This window comes from Lipotes vexillifer, unplaced genomic scaffold, assembly GCF_000442215.2.
Source record: "Lipotes vexillifer unplaced genomic scaffold, Lipotes_vexillifer_v1.1 scaffold474, whole genome shotgun sequence".
Classification (NCBI taxonomy): Eukaryota; Metazoa; Chordata; class Mammalia; order Artiodactyla; family Lipotidae; genus Lipotes; species Lipotes vexillifer.
The window spans coordinates 1,437,988-1,447,706 of NW_006772385.1; the positions used below are offsets into that span (position 1 = coordinate 1,437,988).

General features: G+C 39.8%; 2 non-coding genes across 2 annotated transcripts; both read right to left on the reverse strand.

The window, feature by feature from the left end:
• Nucleotides 1–8,720: 8,720 nt before the first annotated feature.
• TRNAE-CUC (transfer RNA glutamic acid (anticodon CUC)) lies at nucleotides 8,721–8,793 on the reverse strand. Its single transcript has one exon. It is a non-coding gene; the product is annotated as a tRNA-Glu (tRNA).
• A 64-nt stretch (nucleotides 8,794–8,857) lies between these two features.
• Nucleotides 8,858–8,929, reverse strand: TRNAE-UUC (transfer RNA glutamic acid (anticodon UUC)). Its single transcript has one exon. It is a non-coding gene; the product is annotated as a tRNA-Glu (tRNA).
• Nucleotides 8,930–9,719: the final 790 nt, after the last annotated feature.

The following is a 9,719-nucleotide window of genomic DNA, read 5'->3' on the forward strand; positions in this document are numbered from 1 at the left end:
GTGGATGATGATTAACTTTTTTAAAAGATTATCGTAAAATATATATTGTGGTTTAGGGAGGTCCAATTTTTATTATAGGTTAAATGACATTTTAGAGAGGTGGAGGGGAATTAAACTACGCAAAGCCTCACCCATGTTATATTAACTGATAAAACCAGTTAGCAATTAAACTACACACAGCCTCACCCATGTTATATTAACTGATAAAACCAGTTAGCAGCACTTTCTTTAGTGATGATTTGTTTCACTTATAATGTCTTAGGTGATTAGTAGGATAGATACACTGTATCCAGAGTAGCAGACGAAGGTACTTTCGTTAGAGTCTGACCTAGGTTAACTGGAAGGAGAGGCTTGACGTGTTCTAGCTTTCCATATAACCATATCCATAAAACCAGTGTATTCCTGTTCTGAAGGTCATGTTCCAAGCTACCTGAATCCTATGTCAATGAACATGCATGAGCTCCCAACAGAACACTAACAGGTGAGCCTTTAGTAGGCTCTGCATGCTTGTTATACTAAAAAAAAAATACTAATCTAATAAATGATTGTGAATATGTTTGTGACCACCTGCCGAGCCCAAATGTACAAAGGAACGGTACTCATTCATTCATTTTTCCCATGGACATTTATGTAGCACTTTCTGTATACCAGGCATGTTGCTAAGTACATGGCCCTGTACTCAGAGTGTTGACATTCTTGTGGATATATCTGAATTTCTGGACACTCTGGCGCCACAGTTGAAAATTATAGTTGAAATTATATATTATGATTTTCCAAAAAAGGAGGCCCCTGGTTTTCCTACTGGTTTCTCTTTTCAAATGATACAGAAACTTAATCACCAAGGATTTTCCTCTCATTTGTAACTGAAGCTACTATATGTCAGTCATGACATTTTTCTTCTTCCTGGAAAATAAAGTATGAAAATTAAAAAAATAAAATAAAGCTCTTGGAATTATTTTTCTAATTTGTTGTTTGCCATTCAATTTCATTTAGAGTTTTAACACATAAAAATTTGTTTAACTCTGCCCCATGGAGCACTCATAGTTTCATAAGTATTTTGTATTTTTAAGTATATGTATACAGTATGTGAAATTGCAGTAAATTATACACACACACACACACACATATGTATATGTATATATATATGTATGTATATAATCAGGCCAGTCTAAAAGAAGAGATTTTCTACAGGCACTTCTGGACTCTTTGAACAGTCAGGATTATATTAAAAATAAAGGTTAGAGGATGGTTCTAGGTCACAGATTGGCAATCTTTTTCTGTAAAGCGTCAGGTAGTTAGTATTTTAGGCTCCATGGGCTATACGGAGTCTGTTGCAACTACTCAACTCCAATATTGTAGCACAGAAGCCATCATATACATAAATGAAAGCACATGGCTGTGTTCCAGCACAAGCATATTGACAAAAGCAGGTGGTGGGCCAGGTCTGGCCCGCAGGCCATAGCTTGCGGACCCATATTCTAGACTAAAAGAGACTAGAGAGACACAGCAACCAAGAGCAACTGAGGAATCTAGATTGCATCCTATTATTAAAGAACAGCTATGAAAGATATCCTTGAGACACCTGAGAGAAATCTGAATACACACTGGATACCAAATGATATAACAGAATTAGTGTTAATTTTCTTAAGGAGTTAGTCTAGTTCATTCACTTCGTAGATGGCCGAGACCCAAAATAAGCTCTTTATTCTGGAATCATCCCAAAGAGTACAAAATTTGCAGAACAAGAAATGTGGAATTTATCTGCATTTATGAGTTGCCTGAAGGTCAGTGGTTCTCAACCACAGGTTACTTTTGCCCTTTGGTGGGGTCCTGGCAATATTAGGAGACATTTTTGATTGTCACAACTAGGATGGGGTGCTACTGGCATCTAGTGAGTAGAGGCCAGGAATGCTGCTAAACATCCTACAATACCTAGGATGGCCCCCACAGCAAAGCACCCCATCTTACCTGACCCCCAAATGTCAGCAGCCCTCTTGTGGAGTAACTTAAGAATCTCTGGACATGGATGTAGAGAGAGAAGACTTAGATTTGAATCCAGCCCTGCCACTTAAAGCTGAATAAACCTGGGCAAGTTATTTGAACTTTCTTGAGCCTCAAGTCTCCTCATCTGTAAAATGGATTTGCAGTCCCTCCCTAACTTACTTCATAGGGCTACTGCAAGCCCCTCTGAAAGAATGAATGGATGTGAAAGCACTTTGTATAGGGCATAATGGTATATATACTACATGTGAGAAGCAGTGTGAAGGGGCTTGCCATTTTTATGATGATTAGGAGGCCAGGACATTCATACCAAAAGCAGAAAAGTAATATCAAGTTGCAGCAGAATCTTTTGTAGGTTTGTTAATCACAGGCTTCTGAGCCCAACCCCCCCAAAATTATGGGTTGAGGCCCCATAATTTCTGTGTCTCACCATTTCCCATGTGATGTTGATACGGCTGCTCCCAGACCTAACTCTGAGAAATACTGGTCTCGAGATCTACTCTTGCCTTCTCATATCAACAGGGGGTAGCAGAGAGCAGCAAATATACAGTCAGTCACCAGGGAAGTGAGTTGAAAGCCTCATGAAACCTCCCTCAGTTTCAATCTAACAAATGGCAGGAGAGAGGGCTGAAATCATGAATCATTTAGATTTATATTCTCCTTGTGACCTTGGCAACAAGTCATTTAACTTCTGCTGAATTGCTATCTGTAAAATGGGGAAAGTAACCTAAAACATAGTGGGATTACTTGATTAATGTTTGCTGAGAATTAGAACTTCCAAACAAAATTGAAATGTGCAGGTAGTAAATTATTCTGGGAATTTCTTATTCCTTGGACCCTTTATAAATGTCTACATTTTAAACACTTCTGACTCATTTATAAACATTGGTTGCCTTCGATGAATTTTCAGTTGTTTAACAGTTTAGAGGCAATACTTTGTACGCATTCATTATATCCGGAATGTGTAATAACTCCAAGCCTAAGAGACAGGTTAAGGGCAGATGAGAAGATAGTTATCCAGGGGGTGAGGGTGATCACCTTTTGATGGGGCCCCTGGTGGGTGGGAAATCCTTTAAGGTTTTTTCAGAGTGGCCCCAAAGCTGCTGGAATAGGTGCTCTAAGAATTCAGAGGCCAGTTCCCAGGAATCACCTCTTACAGGCTGATTTTGATCCTTCGACCATCATTTACTGAGCACCGGTATGTCCCAGGCTCTGGTCTGGAGGTGACACAGCCATGAACAAGAGACAAAGACTCTGCTTTCTTGGAGTTTGGGTTCCAGAGGTTTAGTGCAGTGAGAGTCTTAACCTCTGGCCTGGAGTCCCCCATCCTGGCCACCCCATTGGCCTCAGTCTAATCTGCAGAGGTGATTTCTCTGCTATTTACCATAGAATTGTCGTTCTTTGTGCCATCGAAATTCTGGAATAAAATTTGCTTTGGAGATCTTCATAGGCTTTTTGGAATTTAGGTGCCTTATTTAACCAATTTTAATTCTCTGTGTAATTTTCCCACACATGTCATCATGTCACCTCCCCAGTGAAAATTTCTCTCAAATTTACAATGCAGTTGTCACTGTTAATTGCGTTGCACAGGGTTTTTTTTGTTTTTTGTTTTGTTTTTAACATCTTTATTGGGGTATAATTGCTTTACAATGGTGTGTTAGTTTCTGCTTTATAACAAAGTGAATCAGTTATACATATACACATGTTCCCATATGTCTTCCCTCCTGCGTCTCCCTCCCTCCCACCCTCCCTATCCCACCCCTCCAGGTGGTCACAAAGCACCGAGCCGATATCCCTGTGCCATGTGGCTGCTTCCCACTAGCTATCTACCTTACGTTTGGTAGTGTATATATGTCCATGCCTCTCTCTCGCCCTGTCACAGCTCACCCTTCCCCCTCCCCATGTCCTCAAGTCCATTCTCCAGTAGGTCTGTGTCTTTATTCCCGTCTTACGCCTAGGTTCTTCATGACATTTTACGTCGCACAGGTTTTAATAATACAAATTAAATAACAAGATTTGAGCTTACTGAATCCTTAGTTTTAAGGTGTTTGTTAGAATAAATTCCTTTAGAGTGGAAAAAAAAAAAGATGAATTACTTATGAGAAGTGGCAGGAGGATTTTGCGGCTATGGGTGGAATTTTAAATTTTGCTTTTTGGAATTGAGTGGAGGGAGGGAGGTAGGCCTTAAATCAAGACCCCCGAACTGCAGCCTGGCACTGTCACTCACGAGCTACGCAGCCTGAAGTCGGGCATTTTCTCTCCCTGCACCGAAACCTCCTCCTCTGTAAAACGAGGGAAGGAAGAGGAGAGGGAGACTAACCTGGATGAATGCTGGCGTCTCCTTGGGTTCTCGCGCTCCACTGTGCAAAGTGGGAGAGGGATATTAGCCAGTTGCCTTACAGTGATGTCAGGAGGATGTGTTCTAAAGCAGTACGAGCTGGCACACTACTGTTTATGGGCCAGATCTGCCTCTCTGCCCGTTTCTCCATGGCTCGCAAGCTAAATTAGGTTTTTATGTCTTTTAATGTTTGGGGGAGAAAAGAATATGATTTTGTGCCACATAAAAGTTCTATGAAGTTCGACCTCTGTAAATGAAGTTTTATTGGAGCATAGCCACACTCATCCGTTTATGTATTGTCGGCAATGCTTTTGCACTCCAACAACAGCGATGAGTAGTCGGGACAGGGACAGTACGGTCTACGCGGCCTAAAATATGTACTATTTAGTCCTTGATTGAAAAAGTTTGCTCATCTGTGTTTTGACACTGTTGAACGCCATTCCGAACTGAATGGAGAAAAACAAGAATTCTTCAGAGAATTTCAGTTCCATGAAATGCAATTTTCTTAACTGAGCACGTTGAGCTCTTACCCACAATCTCACGTCAAATTATTCTGTAATGACAACAAACGATGTATTATCGGACACAGTGAGTAAAGTGTACATCGCCTACAAACTGCTATGGGGAAATGTCAGAAAAGACCTTTCTGAAGAAAAAAAAAAAATCTAATAATCCTCGCAGGAGAAATTACAAATAGAGTCACTACATGAAGAACCAAGTGATGAAAGATTTCACAAATCCCCAAAAGCACCAACCATAAAGAAAATGATTGATATATCAAATTACGTCACAATCTTAAAGTTCTGTACGAAGAAGATGCCACAGACTTCTTGTCTAATGACCCACCGAATTCTCATACTCTGCTAGTGAAAGTGCAAGATGGGAAACAATTCAGCAGTTTGGGAAACAATTTGGCAGTTTCTCATAAAAACAAATATGCATATATCACATGGCCCTTCTACTCTTAGGTATTTACCCAAGAGAAATTAAGACATGTTCACACAATGACTTCTACGTAAATGTTCATGATAATGTTTTTCGTAAGAGCCACAAACTAGAAACAGCCTTAATTTCCATCAACTGGTGAATGGATAAATAAATGTGGTGTGTTCATGTAATTAAATACTACTTGACAATCAAAAGGAATAAACTGCCAAGAGATGGAAGAACATGGATGAACTTCAAAAGCATTTTGCTAAATGAAATAAGCCAGATATACTGAATGAGTATGTTTATATGATATTCTGAAAGAAAGCAAAACTAGTGACTGAGAGCAGATCTGTGCTTGCCTGACACTAGAGGTAGGGAGAGGAGAGGGACTGGGGGCACAAGGGAATTTGGGGGGCAAGGGAAACATTTTATGGATGACGGTAGTGGTTAGAGAACTGTATCCATTTGTCAGATATCAAATTGTAGGCTTAAAATGGTTAGGTTTATTTTGTAGAGATAGACCTCAGTAAAGTTGATTGAAAATGGAAAGGTACAGACTGGAAGAAGATATTTGCAATACATGTAACTGATAAAAGATTAGGTTACGTAAAGAATTGTGAGGGAAATGCAAATCATCACACAACTAGACATTGTTTTATACCTACCAGATTGTCAATGAAAAAAATCTGGCAGAATCAAGTGTTGGTGAAAGTGAGAACACCGGAACACTTATACTTTGCTGTTGGGAGTCTAAACTGGAACAGTTCTTTTGGGGGACTACCTGGCATTATCTGGCGAAGTTGAAGATGCACACACCTATGATCCAGCAGTCTCACTCCCTGGTGTAGAATGCCCCAGAGAAACCCTTGCACACGTATTCAGGCGACATGGACAAGAACATTGAGAGCAATGAGAACGTCCCTCCACAGTAGAACGGCTAAATCAGTTGTAACATACAATGGAATACTAATTATCAGTGAAAATGAATGAACCTACAGCTATAAACACCCAGAGGAAAGACTTGCCAATGTAATATTGACAGAAAAAAAAAATTGCAAAAGAATACATGCAATATGATACCATTTACATAAAGTTTTCAAAAGCATGGAAAACTAAACAATATGGGAATGTATAAAAAAATGTAATAAGCCTATGGAAAAGAAGGCAAAAGAATTGTTATATGAAGCTCAGCACAGTGGCTGCCTCTGGGGAAGAAGGGGGGTCGGAGGGAGCAGCAGTCAGGCGGCTTCCATGGTCCCAGCCATGTTTTATTGCTTAAATTGACTGATAGGTTTGTTTTATTATGATTATTTATGTTCTGTCTACATGCTAATGTATTCTTTAGGAGTTTTCAAATATTACTTTAAATTTTTTTTTATTTTATATTGGAGTATAGTCGATTTACAATGTTGTGTTAGTTTCAGGTGTACAGCAAAGTGACTCAGTTATACACATACATGTATCTATTCTTTTTCAGATTATTTTCCCTTATAAGTTCTTAGAGAATACTGAGCAGAGTACCCTGTGCTATACAGTAGGTCCTTGTTGATTATCTATTTTATATATAGTAGTGTGTATAATTTAATCCCAGATTCCTAATTTATCTCTCCCCCCAACTTTACCCTTTGGCAACCATAAGTTTGCTTTCTAGGTCTGTGAGTGTGTTTCTGTTTTGTAAATAAGTTCATTTGTATCATTTTTTTGGTTCCACATATAAATGATATCATGTGATACGTCTTTCTCTGTCTGACTTACTTAGTGGGATAATCCCTAGGTCCATCCATGTTGGCACAAATGGCATTGTTTCATTCTTTTCTATGAAATATTACTTACTTTTTAAGTGGAGTAAAATAACTTCTAAAAAGAATTTTAAAATAAAGACAACTCAGTAGAAAAAATTGGCAAAGCCTTGTGAACAGACAATCTACCGGAAATCCAAATGCCAATACACAGATGAAAAGATGTTCAGCCACACTAGTGACTGGGGAAGTGCAAAAGAAGAGAACAAAGATATGGGAAACATAAGCCACTTGGTACAGTATGATAATATTTAGGTAAAATTGTAAAACATTTAAAACAATACTGTAAATTGTTTACGCTTACATATGAACTTAAAGAATAGAAACATGCATGGGAATAGTACACATCAAATTCAGGGTAGTGGTTTATCTCTAACGACGGATGGAAAAGCATGGGATTAGTGAGAGTTGTGAAGGGGCTTTAGCTGAGTCTGTAACATTTTATTTGTAAAGGAAAAAAAAGCTGAAATAAATAGAGCAAAACGAAGATTTGCTCAATCTGGTATTTCATTTGTTTTTCTCTCCACTATACTATATGTGTGAAAATTTTTATAACTTTTCAAAAGAACAAGTTCTTGGGAATTCCCTGGCGGTCCAGTGGTTAAGACTCTGCACCTTCACTTCCAAGTGCTCCGGTTCAATCCCTGGTCGGGAAACTAAGATTCTACAAGCTGTGCAGCACGGCCAAAAATAAAAGAACGAGTTCTTAATAATCTTTTCATTCCTCATGTGTGGTCTGAACAACAATAGAAATGAAATTAAGCTCTTTTTTTTTTTTTTTTTTTTGCGTTACGCGGGCCTCTCCTCACTGTTGTGGCCTCTCACTATTGTGGTCTCTCCCGTTGCGGAGCACAGGCTCCGGACGCACAGGCTCAGCGGCCATGGCTCACGGGCCCAGCCGCTCCGCGGTGTGTGGGATCTTCGCGGACCGGGGCACAAACCCGTGTCGCCTGCATCGGCAGGCAGACTCTCAACCACTGCGCCACCAGGGAAGCCCTAAGCTCTTTCATTCAAAACTGTCTAGAGCTTTGAAGCCCAAAGCCCTGACCTCTTTGCCTTTTCCTGCAAAGCCCACCCTCCAAATTTTTTTAAAAAAATTTTATTTGATATATTTTTTTAAATTTTTAAAGATTTTATTGGATATATTTGATTTACAATGTTGTGTTAGTTTCAGGTATACAGCAAAGTGAATCAGTTATACAGAAGTCCATTTTTTTTAGTTTCTTTTCCCATATAGGCCATTAGAGAATATTGACTAGAGTTCCCTGTGCTATACAGTAGGCCCTTGTTTTTATCTATTTTATGTATAGTAGTGTGTATATGTTAATCCCCATCTCCCAGTTTATCCCTCCCTCCCCTTCCCCCCAGTAACCATAAATTTGTTTTCTACGTTTGTGACTCTCTTTCTGTTTTGCAGATAAGTTCATTTGTATCAACTTTTTAGATTCCACATATAAGTGATATCATATAATATTTGTCTTTCTCTGTCTGACTTACTTCACTTAGTACGATAATCTCTAGGTCCATCCATGTTGCTGCAAATGACATTATTCCGTTCTTTTTTATGGTTGAGTAATAGTCCATTGTATATATGTACCACATTTTCTTTCTTTATTTAATTTATTTGCATCTTGCAGCTGGTAAGATCTTAGTTCCCCAACCAGGGATTGAACCTGGGCCCTCTGTAGTGAGAGCACAGAGTCTTAACCACTGGACCACCAGGGAATTCCCAAATCGTTGTTTTTTGGGGGTTTGGGTTTTTTTGCTCATGTGGCTTGGACTGTGAGAGTTCCCCAGCCAGGGATCGAACCTGGGCCATGGCAGTGAAAGTGCCAAGCCCTAACCACTGAAACACCAGGAACTCCTGTACCACATCTTCTTTATCCACTCCTCTGTCAATGAACATTTAGGTTGCTTCCATGTCTTGGCCGTTGTAAATAGGGCTGCAGTGAACATTGGGGTGCATGTATCTTTTCAAATTATGGTTTTTTCCAGGTATATGCTTAGGAATGGGATTGCTGGATCACATGGTAGTTCTATACTTAGTTTTTTAAGGAAACTCTATACTGTTCTCCACAGTGGCTGTACCAGTTTACATTCCCACCAACAGTGTAGGAGGGTCCCCTTTTCTTCACACCCTCTTCAGCATTTATTGTTTGTAGAGTTTTTTTAAAAATAAATTTATTTATTTATTTTTGGCTGCATTGGGTCTTCGTTGCTGCACGCGGGCTTTCTCTCGTTGCAGTGAGCGGGGGCTACTCTTCATTGAGGTACGTGGGCTTCTCATTGCGGTGGCGTCTCTTGCTGCAGAGCACGGGCTCTAGGCACACGGGCTTCAGTAGTTGTGGCTTGCCGGCTCTAGAGTGCAGGCTCAGTAGTTGTGGCGCATGAGCTTAGTTGCTCCGAGGCATGTAGGATCTTCCCAGACCAGGGATTGAACCCATGTCCCCTGCATTGGCAGGCGGATTCTTAACCACTGGGCCACCAGGGAAGCCCTGTTTGTGGAGTTTTTGATGTTGGCCATTCTGACAAGTGTGAAATGATACCTCGCTGTACTTTTGATTTTCATTCCTCTAATAATTAGTGATGTTGAGCATCTTTTCATGTGCTTTTGGCCATCTGTATGTCTTCTTTGGAGAAATGTCTAGATC